Consider the following 10,611-nt stretch of genomic DNA (forward strand, 5'->3'; position numbering starts at 1 on the left):
TTTCAAGTTATTAAGTGCAGAACGGGGAGTTATACATATTTACTTGCGCTTTGACAATATCTGCACATTGTGTAATAATAGGAGACGTATAAAATAAAACTATATACTAATACGTATATATATATATATATATATATATATATATATATATATATATATACAGTACACATTCCACTATCCGAGGCTTTCCTTTTCTTTTCTTGCTGACGATAAATTACGCTTTTAGAAATGTTGTCTGAAAACAATAAGAATATGTGCAAAAAATACAATCAGAGGTAGAGGTCTTTAACAGGAAATAAGCAAGGGAGTTGAAAAATTTTTTATGCATGTAAAAAATATAGACATGAACCAACTTGTGAAATAAAAAGACCAGAAAACTACTCTTTCTAAATTATGTGTAAACTTTTTACCGAAAACGAAAGTTGCACGAAAGACTTTTTGTCCGTTTTTTGGCCTCCGGTGCTTGGGGTCCCTGATTCAATCCCAGCTCGTGCCGTGTGAACTTTGTCGTGCATAAAGACCGTGCTCATGGGTTTTCTCGGGTTTCTCCCGTTTCCTCCCACTTTCTTCATTCAGTACTCATCATCACCGTCTCCTTTAGCGTAACCGGTATAAGTATGCGACGTAAATCTAAATATTTCATTTCATTTCCCTTTTCTGCTCATACTGCTGATTATGCGCGATTATGCCAACATCCAACTCCGCGGATAATCGTGCGATTACTGTATATACAACTAATACAGATACAACTAATTATATTATCAGTTACAGTATCGGTTTTTATTTACTAATTTGCCTCACTTTATTTGCATCCCTGCAGTAAATAATTCTTATCGATAATAGTTAAAATGTATATTACATTTTAGTGCTTCACGACTGAATGATCATCTGCCTTACGTTATCTCGCAGCTGAAGAGAATGCTACACTGAAAACTACCTTGCGTTATAAAGGGTAAGTGAAACATATCTTAAAAATATCTTTCATACATTTCATTGTGTACATTAAAGAATGTAAGTTTGCCTTTTTCCTGTAATCAATACTTAATAAAGGATTTATTTTTATTTATTTATATACAATTTCATACGTGGTTCGTGATAGTAAACTCGATAGGACACAGTGGCACTATGAACATCCGAATCACTCATCATTCGAACATTCAAATATTTATTCGAATATTAGTATATTCCAAGTAATGTTAACGACGTTAATATGCTTGCCTTTATAGTTAATAATGTCAATTCTTACTTAAAACATACTTCCTTAACAGGACATTGAAGAAAAGGTAGTTGCCAACGGCCATACCATGCTGAATATACCGGTTCTCGTCCGATCACCGAAGTCAAGCAGCATCGGGCCTGGTCAGTACTTGGATGGGTGACCGCCTGGGAACACCAGGTGCTGTTGGTATACTTTTTCTAATTTTGTTTTTCACAAAGACGAATATTCTCACATCGTTCACCACGATAATTTCGTAATCATGCATTACTTAAAACAATTAGCAACGCTTTCCACGCGCTGGTCTTTTTGAGTATTCACCGACAAACCTACGTAGCTACAATAACTCACTCGAAGCCATATGCATTCGCCAACGGCCATACCATGCTGAATATACCGGTTCTCGTCCGATCACCGAAGTCAAGCAGCATCGGGCCTGGTCAGTACTTGGATGGGTGACCGCCTGGGAACACCAGGTGCTGTTGGCATCTCTTTTTCAAATTTCATTATCCTTCAAGTACGAAAATACTAGAAACATTAATTTTATAGTACTTTCAAGAGATAATTTATCAACATTATTTCATAGCGATTAATCGATATTCTAAGCGTTATACCCACTATTTCTTACACTAACAGCCTGTTTATTTGCACGGCACATTAAAATAACCTGATTTCCGATCCGTGTGCACCTACTACTATACTTAACACGGAATGTATTACCACTTTTTAAAAGTAAATTATTATGACTAAGTGTAGATCTCCGGCGAGTAAATGCCTTTCGTATACAAGCACGACACATCTCCGCTATGTGCTTTACTTTTTTACTAACAGCATATAGAAATTGGATTTCAAGGTGTTTCTACATAACAGAATGAAGCAAATTTCGTGATTTAACTCTTTCGAATAATGTGTTGGTCCTGACAAGGACCGTTTGAAATGAAAAATCTTGAAGAAGATTTTTACTTAGAGCTTGTGTACTTGGTAACAGCCTTCGTACCCTCACTTACAGCGTGCTTGGCAAGTTCACCAGGCAAAAGAAGGCGCACAGCTGTTTGGATTTCCCGGCTGGTGATAGTTGACCGCTTATTGTAATGGGCCAAACGAGAAGCTTCAGCAGCAATACGCTCGAAGATGTCATTAACAAAGCTGTTCATGATACTCATAGCTTTGCTAGATATGCCAGTGTCAGGATGCACTTGCTTCAAAACTTTGTAGATGTAAATGGCATAGCTCTCCTTCCTCCTCCTCTTCTTCTTCTTATCTCCCTTGGAGATATTCTTTTGGGCTTTACCAGCCTTCTTTGCAGCCTTTCCGCTAGTTTTTGGTGGCATGATGACTCACTCGTTCAGCAAAATTAGATGTGTCCGCCAAGTTTGCCAAGTTATAATTGACGGGTTGATTGAGTGGTTGAGTTCCGGGACTAGTGGAAGTCCCCTGCCTCGCATTTGAAGTAGATTTTGAAGTGAGTAGATGCACAACGTAGAACTGATAATGGCCGGAGACCGACGCCGGCTCATTGAAGTCTTGATTGAAGATCCAGAGTTTTGTTAAAGTGAAGGAAAAGCTGGGGAAGGAAGAGATTGGTTGATTTAAGGAGAGGGCTGCCTGTGATTGGCTGTTGGTGAAGGGCCAATGGAAGTTAGCCAGTACAGTGGCTCTGAAAAGGGTTTTGGTCCTGTATGTTAATTGCTATTCCATCAGTCTTGAAGTTCCTCAAGAATTTCACAAAAGATAATTAGCTTTGTGAAAACATCTGGAGCTGATTTAATATCACTAAATCTTTCCTGCACTGCTTGTAGAAGTTTTGGTAACTGGAGATCTTGAAATAATTGTAATAGGTCGTGCCAACTAACAGCTGATTCTTCAGTAGGCGGGGGTGATGTAGTTTGTGAATTCTTGGATGAAGAGCTTGCTTTCTCTGCATAGGAAGATTGTGGATGCTTCTTGGGTGTAGATTCAGGTGGGGTTCCCTTCTGAAGAGGGGGGAAGTCCTGAGGTTTCGGTACTTTATTTTGAGATGATCTTCTTGATAGAACACGATGAATTGTTGGACATCTTGGGTAATTGGCGGGGTGACCACCACCACAGTTCGGACACTTTACTGCTTCATCTTGAGTTTTTCTTGTACATTGATAAGTCATATGTTCACCAGCACACTTGACACAGCGTGGAGTTGCATAACAAGAAGATTGGGTATGCCCAAGCCTTTGGCATCTGTAGCACTGAATATAAGGTCTAGCTCGGAACGGTTCGATTTTTATTTTATAAAACTCCAAATATTGGAGTTCAAAAATACTATTCGAAGTTGGTGTCTTGACTAGAGTTACTAGGTAGAGGGGAAAGGGGGTTCCACCTCGACCTTTGAGTTGATGTACTGAAAGAGTGGGGTAACCACGGTTCTCCAGGTCTTGCTTGATATTTTCCACTGAGGCGTCAATGGGCAGTTGACGGATTACTACTTTGAGAACTTTTTCTTTCCTCACTAGATCTAACGCATATTGTAGCTTAAATTCCTTACAAAACTTGATTAGTGCCTGATAATCTTCTTGATTGTTGCATTGGAATTTCACTCTATCTGAATACACTGCACAATATGGGATTTCCTTACAGACGGAACTTGCACCATGGGTGAGTCTATATCCTTTGTCTTGAGGGTAGTCATAGATGGTGAGAGACTTGATAGTGCGCTGTGAATTGGAGTTATGGTTGGTCTTTGTTTTCTCACTTGTAGTATCCTGAGTAGAAATATCCATGTTTTCAGCACCTGAATCTTGGGGGGGGGGCTCAGGCGTTGTTAATGGAGAGTAACTATTATTAGTAGGAAGTGTGGTGGGTAACACTGGTCGTGGTTTCACAGTTCTTTTAGGCTTTTTAAAGAGACGATCCCCCGGAGGGGAATTTGTTGCAGTTGCTGGGAGTCCAGAATCTTCAGTATTCAAAGTCCGTAGAAAGGTAGTGAAGAGATTATAGTCAAATTCTTGATTCGTTAGTTGCTTCAATTGTAGAGACAGACCGAAAATGTCCGCCTGAGTCCGATGATAGTCTTTACGAAGTTCAACTGGGAGAACGTCTATATGAATTTCACAAGGGCCAGGGATTTGCCTGGGTTTACTGCAGTCCGAACATTCACTACACTGTGGATTCCCAGATGTAAGTTTGTATATAGTAAAGAGAAGCGATTTGTTTCTCTCTAATACATCTTGTTGTTGGTTTCGCAAGTCTTGAATAATCGCAGCTTGGCGCTCACGGAGTTCTTGTATAGGATCAGCTTGATTCGACATTGGAGAGCGAAGGAATACACGTCCGTCTCCGTCAAAACTCAGCTCATTTTCTAGATGTGTCCGCCGATTTATCGACTTCATTTAAATTACAGTACGTGTTTCAATTCGCGCCAACTGCCTTGCTTTTCATTTGATGCACTCGGGTGCACGCTTGAAGTAGTAACAAAACTGACTTGATTCATGGGAGGCCGCAATTTTTCCTCTCATCTTATTACGAAAGAATATTGAACAATGTCTGGTCGCGGCAAAGGTGGAAAAGTCAAGGGAAAGAGCAAGTCCCGCTCCAGCAGGGCTGGCCTTCAATTCCCAGTAGGCAGAATCCATCGTCTTTTGCGAAAGGGTAACTATGCCGAACGAGTTGGTGCTGGCGCTCCCGTGTATTTGGCTGCAGTCATGGAATACCTGGCAGCTGAAGTTCTTGAGTTGGCAGGCAACGCTGCTCGTGACAACAAGAAGACTAGGATTATTCCACGTCATCTGCAGTTAGCTATCCGTAACGACGAGGAATTAAACAAGTTGTTGTCTGGAGTTACAATCGCTCAGGGTGGTGTTTTGCCCAACATTCAAGCTGTACTTCTGCCCAAGAAAACTGAGAAGAAGGCATAAATGTAAGACCTATATCTCATACAAATCGGCCCTTATGAGGGCCACAAACCCCTTTATAGAGGAGATTTACGATTGAAATGAATTGTTTTCGATATACAGACTCATCAAAAGTGTCTGAGATAGTTGCTTAGTTTCATTCGAAATTCTCGCTGCTATTCGATTAATTAGTATATGTGTAGTCGTCGATCGTAATTGAAGCCCATAGGAAGTCACACTAACTTTAGAATACTCCAAACAGCGATGTGCTTAGTTCCCACTACATTATTAATTATAAGATCATTACCTTTTGTATTGTCGCTAGCTACATTTTTTTGATATTTGCGTACATCGGGCTCATATTACCCAGAGGACAGGACAGTCGAGCCCAGATTCTCAGCAATGGAAGAAAACCTCATACCACATATTCTCATGTACTTCATGCTAGACAAAGGAATTTCCAACATTCTTAAAGCACTCATGTTTCTCTCTTGCGTTGGCTTGGCTGAAATTACTCTGTTCAATATGTTCTCGACATTTATTATTGTTCATTACTATGCCCCAATGACATCATGAACAGAGCGGATCAGAAAACTTTCCTAAATTTCTTTTGCAACATAGTAATGACATTAAATGCACACTTAAGTACGATTTATTCTTTGCAAGGTCGATATTCATATTTGTGTGATATGTGTTATATGTATATGGTTTGTAATACGCAACTACTCTTATTCTCTGATCTCAGAACTCATTTGCTACTGTGCCCAACGAGCGAGCCTAGGTTTCTTGTAACTACTGCCTTTCTTTAGTAAATAATGTGAAGTATACAATGCATTAACCTACATCTCATATTTGTATTACTCTTTATTTTAGTAACCCGCTACGAAGTGTCATTAATTTACATGTAAATCACAATAGACACTACCGCAAAAGAAAGAAATCGAACCCAAGACCACGTAAACAAGATAAAGGACAAGATTCAGGTTTCTAACGCATTATTCGCCCCTCACAGCACAGTATAGAAGTTGTATAAGCCTCTATACGTACATCCTACTGTCAGAACAGAAATTCCGACTTGCGTTTCGCATCTCTCATGCTCGCTACTTCCAACAAATCGCCAATTTCCAACCAGAACCCCTTCTCCAGCATTAATACTGCTACATGATATGAATACGTATACATGAACGTACATAATGTAAAAAAAAACGTATGATTTTCTCAAATTAATCTCTCTACGTCTGTAATTTAGTGTGCATCAAAAGGCTTTAATGTAGTTACACGAATTCTTATAATCTAACAGAAAATCGCACAAAGTAAATCTTTCCCTTTATATAAATTTGTTGGCTCTGAAAAGAGCCGTTTATGCCAATTTTATATCCAAAATAGGAGGAACCCCAACTTAACCTCCGAAACCGTACAGGGTTCTTCCTTGCCTCTTCAAGGCATACACAACATCCATAGCTGTCACTGTCTTCCTCTTGGCGTGTTCTGTGTATGTAACAGCATCTCTGATTACGTTCTCCAGGAATACTTTCAATACTCCTCGGGTCTCTTCATAAATGAGACCAGAGATACGCTTCACACCACCACGGCGAGCAAGACGCCTAATAGCGGGTTTGGTGATACCCTGGATGTTGTCACGAAGAACTTTACGGTGGCGCTTGGCACCTCCTTTGCCAAGACCCTTGCCTCCTTTTCCACGTCCTGTCATTTCGATATGTTACTGCTTCGCTCACCACACACGAGAAATACAAGCCCAAGCAGCCCAAGACTCGTGGTTTTGTTCCTTCGATCATGCAGGGAAAGCACGGAGGAAAAACACAAAACGTGTCTAAGCCAATGAGAACTGTCCTTTTCGACTGACTTTATCCAATGAGAAATAGCTTGATTTAACGGTTTTGCTCTTTATATAACTTGACTTCATTCAGCGCGCAATTATTTGAAACAAGTCGTGACAGTTGCAATGGCACGTACCAAGCAGACAGCTAGGAAATCTACTGGAGGCAAAGCTCCTCGAAAGCAGCTTGCCACCAAAGCTGCAAGAAAGAGTGCTCCAGCTACCGGTGGAGTGAAAAAGCCCCATCGTTACAGGCCTGGTACTGTGGCTCTCCGAGAAATTCGTCGTTACCAGAAGAGCACTGAATTGCTCATCCGCAAGCTGCCCTTCCAACGACTCGTCCGAGAAATTGCACAAGATTTCAAGACAGATCTTCGCTTCCAAAGCTCAGCTGTCATGGCTTTACAGGAGGCAAGTGAAGCTTACCTTGTAGGGCTTTTCGAAGACACCAACTTGTGTGCTATTCACGCAAAGAGAGTCACAATCATGCCTAAGGACATTCAGCTTGCTCGCCGCATCCGTGGGGAACGTGCTTAAGTTTGAAGTTCTGGCACTGAGTTCAAAAACGGTCCTTTTTAGGACCAATACACTACTTAGAGATGCTGTTATCCTAACAAGGATCTTGTCCATACTTGTTATCTTTTTTTTTTAAATTCTCACGCCGTATGTTGCATAGTTAATACATCTACCTTCGTTTTCCTGTCGTTTCGTATATCATCCTATCTTTCAAGTATATTCTTTAGTTTTCCCCTATGTTTACCGATTGATTATCTTCGTTTTATGTGGTCAAGGGTTCGATTTTGCCATATGTTGCATAACTTAACTTCGATTCAACCACTGTTTGCCCTTCTCAACGTTATTAATCTGATAGAACTCGCAGGCGAAATATGTACTTCTTCCAAGGTAGCAAAAGTAATATTATTTTGTCAGAGGTCGCTGCTGTTGAATGCAAACGTTAAACTAAACTTTCTTTAAGTGTCTGTTTGTACTTAACATCAGTTCAATTGTACACCTACATTTCTGCTGGTGTTACTATTTTTCTTTATAGCAATATTACGAATTATAAGACGGTATCCGTGGTTATTAGCGTGTTCCCTTTTCCTAACACTTTCTCATTACACCAGTATTTCCATCATTCATTAGGCGTAATCACCCGTCTCCTTTATCATAAAAATCATAATAGTACGACGTTAAATTGAAACATAGTCTACTTCACTTTCACGAGTTGTAATAAGTTCGAACATTTCTTTCACCCCAGCCTTGAAAAGAGTTGATTTTAGTTTAGTGTCCCTTTCAGCAGCAAGGCTGTTTCAAACGTGGACCTACTTATTAACGTGCAATGCGAAACATTTGAGCTCCCACCGAGAATCGAACCCAGTCAGCCTGCAAAAGTTTTTCTAACAAATGCATTAAGTGCGTTTTCTGTACTGTTTCGCTACTTGAAGATAGGAACAAGGAAAAAGTAAGTGATCACAAATTGACATTACGTAATGTGTTCCCCATTTTTTTTCGAGTACACCATTCTTGACACCCGGAAAGCTTTCTTTCCCCACCCTCAATTCCCCTCTGTTATAAAGCACTTACATCAAGAAGTGCTTCGGTTAAAAAGAAAACTCAAAGTCCCTTGCGTGTATACTATACATTGCTATGAATGAACATGTGATAATGATAGGAAAAGCACAATTTTACTCTTCTCAAAGTATTTGATGGCTCTAAAAAGAGCCGTTTTAAAATGTCAGATGATTTACTGACACATTTACTTCTTCTTTGGTGCAGCCTTCTTAGCACTTTTCGGTTTTGCTGTAGCCTTCTTTGGCTTCGGGGCCTTTGGCTTCTTGGGAGTTTTTGCCTTCTTCACTTTAGATGGTGATTTCTTAGGTTTGGGAGCAGCAGCCTTTTTCTTTTCACCAGTCTTCTTGGGACGTTTAGCTGCTGGCTTTTTCGCAGGCTTCTTCTCCTTTGATGCTGATCGTTTCGCCTTGGTTGAAGATCCACCTTCAGGCTTCTCCTTCAGCGATGAAGCACTAAGCTTAAACGATCCAGATGCACCTTTTCCCTTGGTCTGAACCAAAGACCCAGAAGCAACTGCACTTCTCAAGTATTTCTTGATAAATGGAGCAAGCTTCTCGGCATCCACTTTGTAGTTCTGAGAGATGTATTTCTTAATAGCTTGCAGTGAACTTCCTCCCCTTTCCTTCAAATTCTTGATGGCGTTGTTCACCATTTCTGATGTTCTTGGATGAGAAGGTGTTGTTTTTGGTTTCTTAGGCTTTGCAGACTTCTTAGGAGAAGCCTGTGCCGGGGCTGCAGGTGCTGATGCCGTATCTGCCATTGCTTTCTGCAATAAACTCAACGATACTGAAGAATGAAATTTTCGCTAGCAGGCAGCGTTGAGTTTGGTTACGGAGCGCGGACCGGATAGAAAGCACTTGCTGAGGCGGGCTGAGGTAAACAGAAGTTCGTAGTTGCCACAACGATAAGTGTGTTTCCTTCTATTTTGATAAACGATTTTTTTCAGGTATTCAATGAATGCACCAGATCCTATTCTTCCTTACTGGCTAGAAGAAACTTTATTCCACATAACTCAAAAGGCATTTGTTTTTATTCGCTTTTCTATTTTATGTTTCAGTCATTGCTAAGTCGGTCACACTACTTTTTCACCCTCCTTGTGCTTATAATTTTCATAATTTAACATGGAAATACTTATCAATAAATAATTATATTACCATGGTAATTAACTTCAATCCTTCCTGTGATTATACGCAAAGTACCATCTTCGTACTGCTTACTATAGTTCAATGAAGGGAATCTATAAAGTAACGCGTGTCGCACACATCTGCCTTGCAAACTCCCTGGCCTACTTCCAATGTATAGACTTTTATTTCAAATCCTGATTTAATTTCATAATTTTCTGTAGATTTTAACATTTTATTACCCAGCTTCTTAATACGAATGACAATCAAGCCTAAATATTTATTCCCTTTAACTTTATTTTTCTTTTTTATTTTGTGCCTTGTTTCATATTTGTTCTTACGTTAGCAATTAACGCACTTACCGTAGTTATGTATGAACAGGTTGTTTCTATATTTATTTTATTCCAAATAAATTAAATATATATACGGATTATTTTATGGTAGTTGATATTTTCTGTTGTTTCCTACGTGAATTGAGGAAACGCACGGACTTTCGCCTAATTCTTGTGCTACTTTCATATGTCTGTATCTGTCGAATGCTGTCGATCTGTCGAAATGTGTATTACTATCTGTCGATTCATCGAGTGAACTGAATTCGTTAACCATTTCACCAGGCGCGCATGCATTTTTTTTTCTTCTAAGGGATCCAAGCTTCGGGGGGGCAAGGTTCCAATACTACAAGCCACTATGTCTATATACTATTATTCTGCATTCGAAAACACGATAAATATTCCACTTACTTTTTCACAAAAACATGATACAGACAGAGTACAGATGAAGTGTAAGATCAGATTTATATTGATGATACATCAATATTTTCCCTGTTAATAACTACATTTAATGAGAAAGTCTGCAAATGTATGTTCACTTAGGAACTTTTGCGAGGAGTCCGCACCCGGTGGACACCCCGTGAGTACGCCTCTGCACTTGACTATACTTCGAATTATACTGCAAACAGTTGTATTTTAGTTTCCCCGTTTAGTTCATCGATATCATTAACAC

The 10,611-nt window shown here is 39.8% G+C and overlaps 2 non-coding genes across 2 annotated transcripts; both read left to right on the plus strand.

The window, feature by feature from the left end:
- The first annotated feature begins 1,289 nt into the window (after window positions 1-1,289).
- Window positions 1,290-1,408, plus strand: LOC145677851 (5S ribosomal RNA). The gene has a single exon (XR_014130059.1). It is a non-coding gene; the product is annotated as a 5S ribosomal RNA (ribosomal RNA).
- Window positions 1,409-1,585: 177 nt separating this feature from the next.
- On the plus strand, window positions 1,586-1,704 carry LOC145677850 (5S ribosomal RNA). Its single transcript, XR_014130058.1, has one exon. It is a non-coding gene; the product is annotated as a 5S ribosomal RNA (ribosomal RNA).
- Window positions 1,705-10,611: the final 8,907 nt, after the last annotated feature.

Source organism: Thermobia domestica, unplaced genomic scaffold (genome assembly GCF_964235325.1).
Source record: "Thermobia domestica unplaced genomic scaffold, izTheDome1.hap1.1 HAP1_SCAFFOLD_1474, whole genome shotgun sequence".
In the NCBI taxonomy this organism is placed as follows: Eukaryota; Metazoa; Arthropoda; class Insecta; order Zygentoma; family Lepismatidae; genus Thermobia; species Thermobia domestica.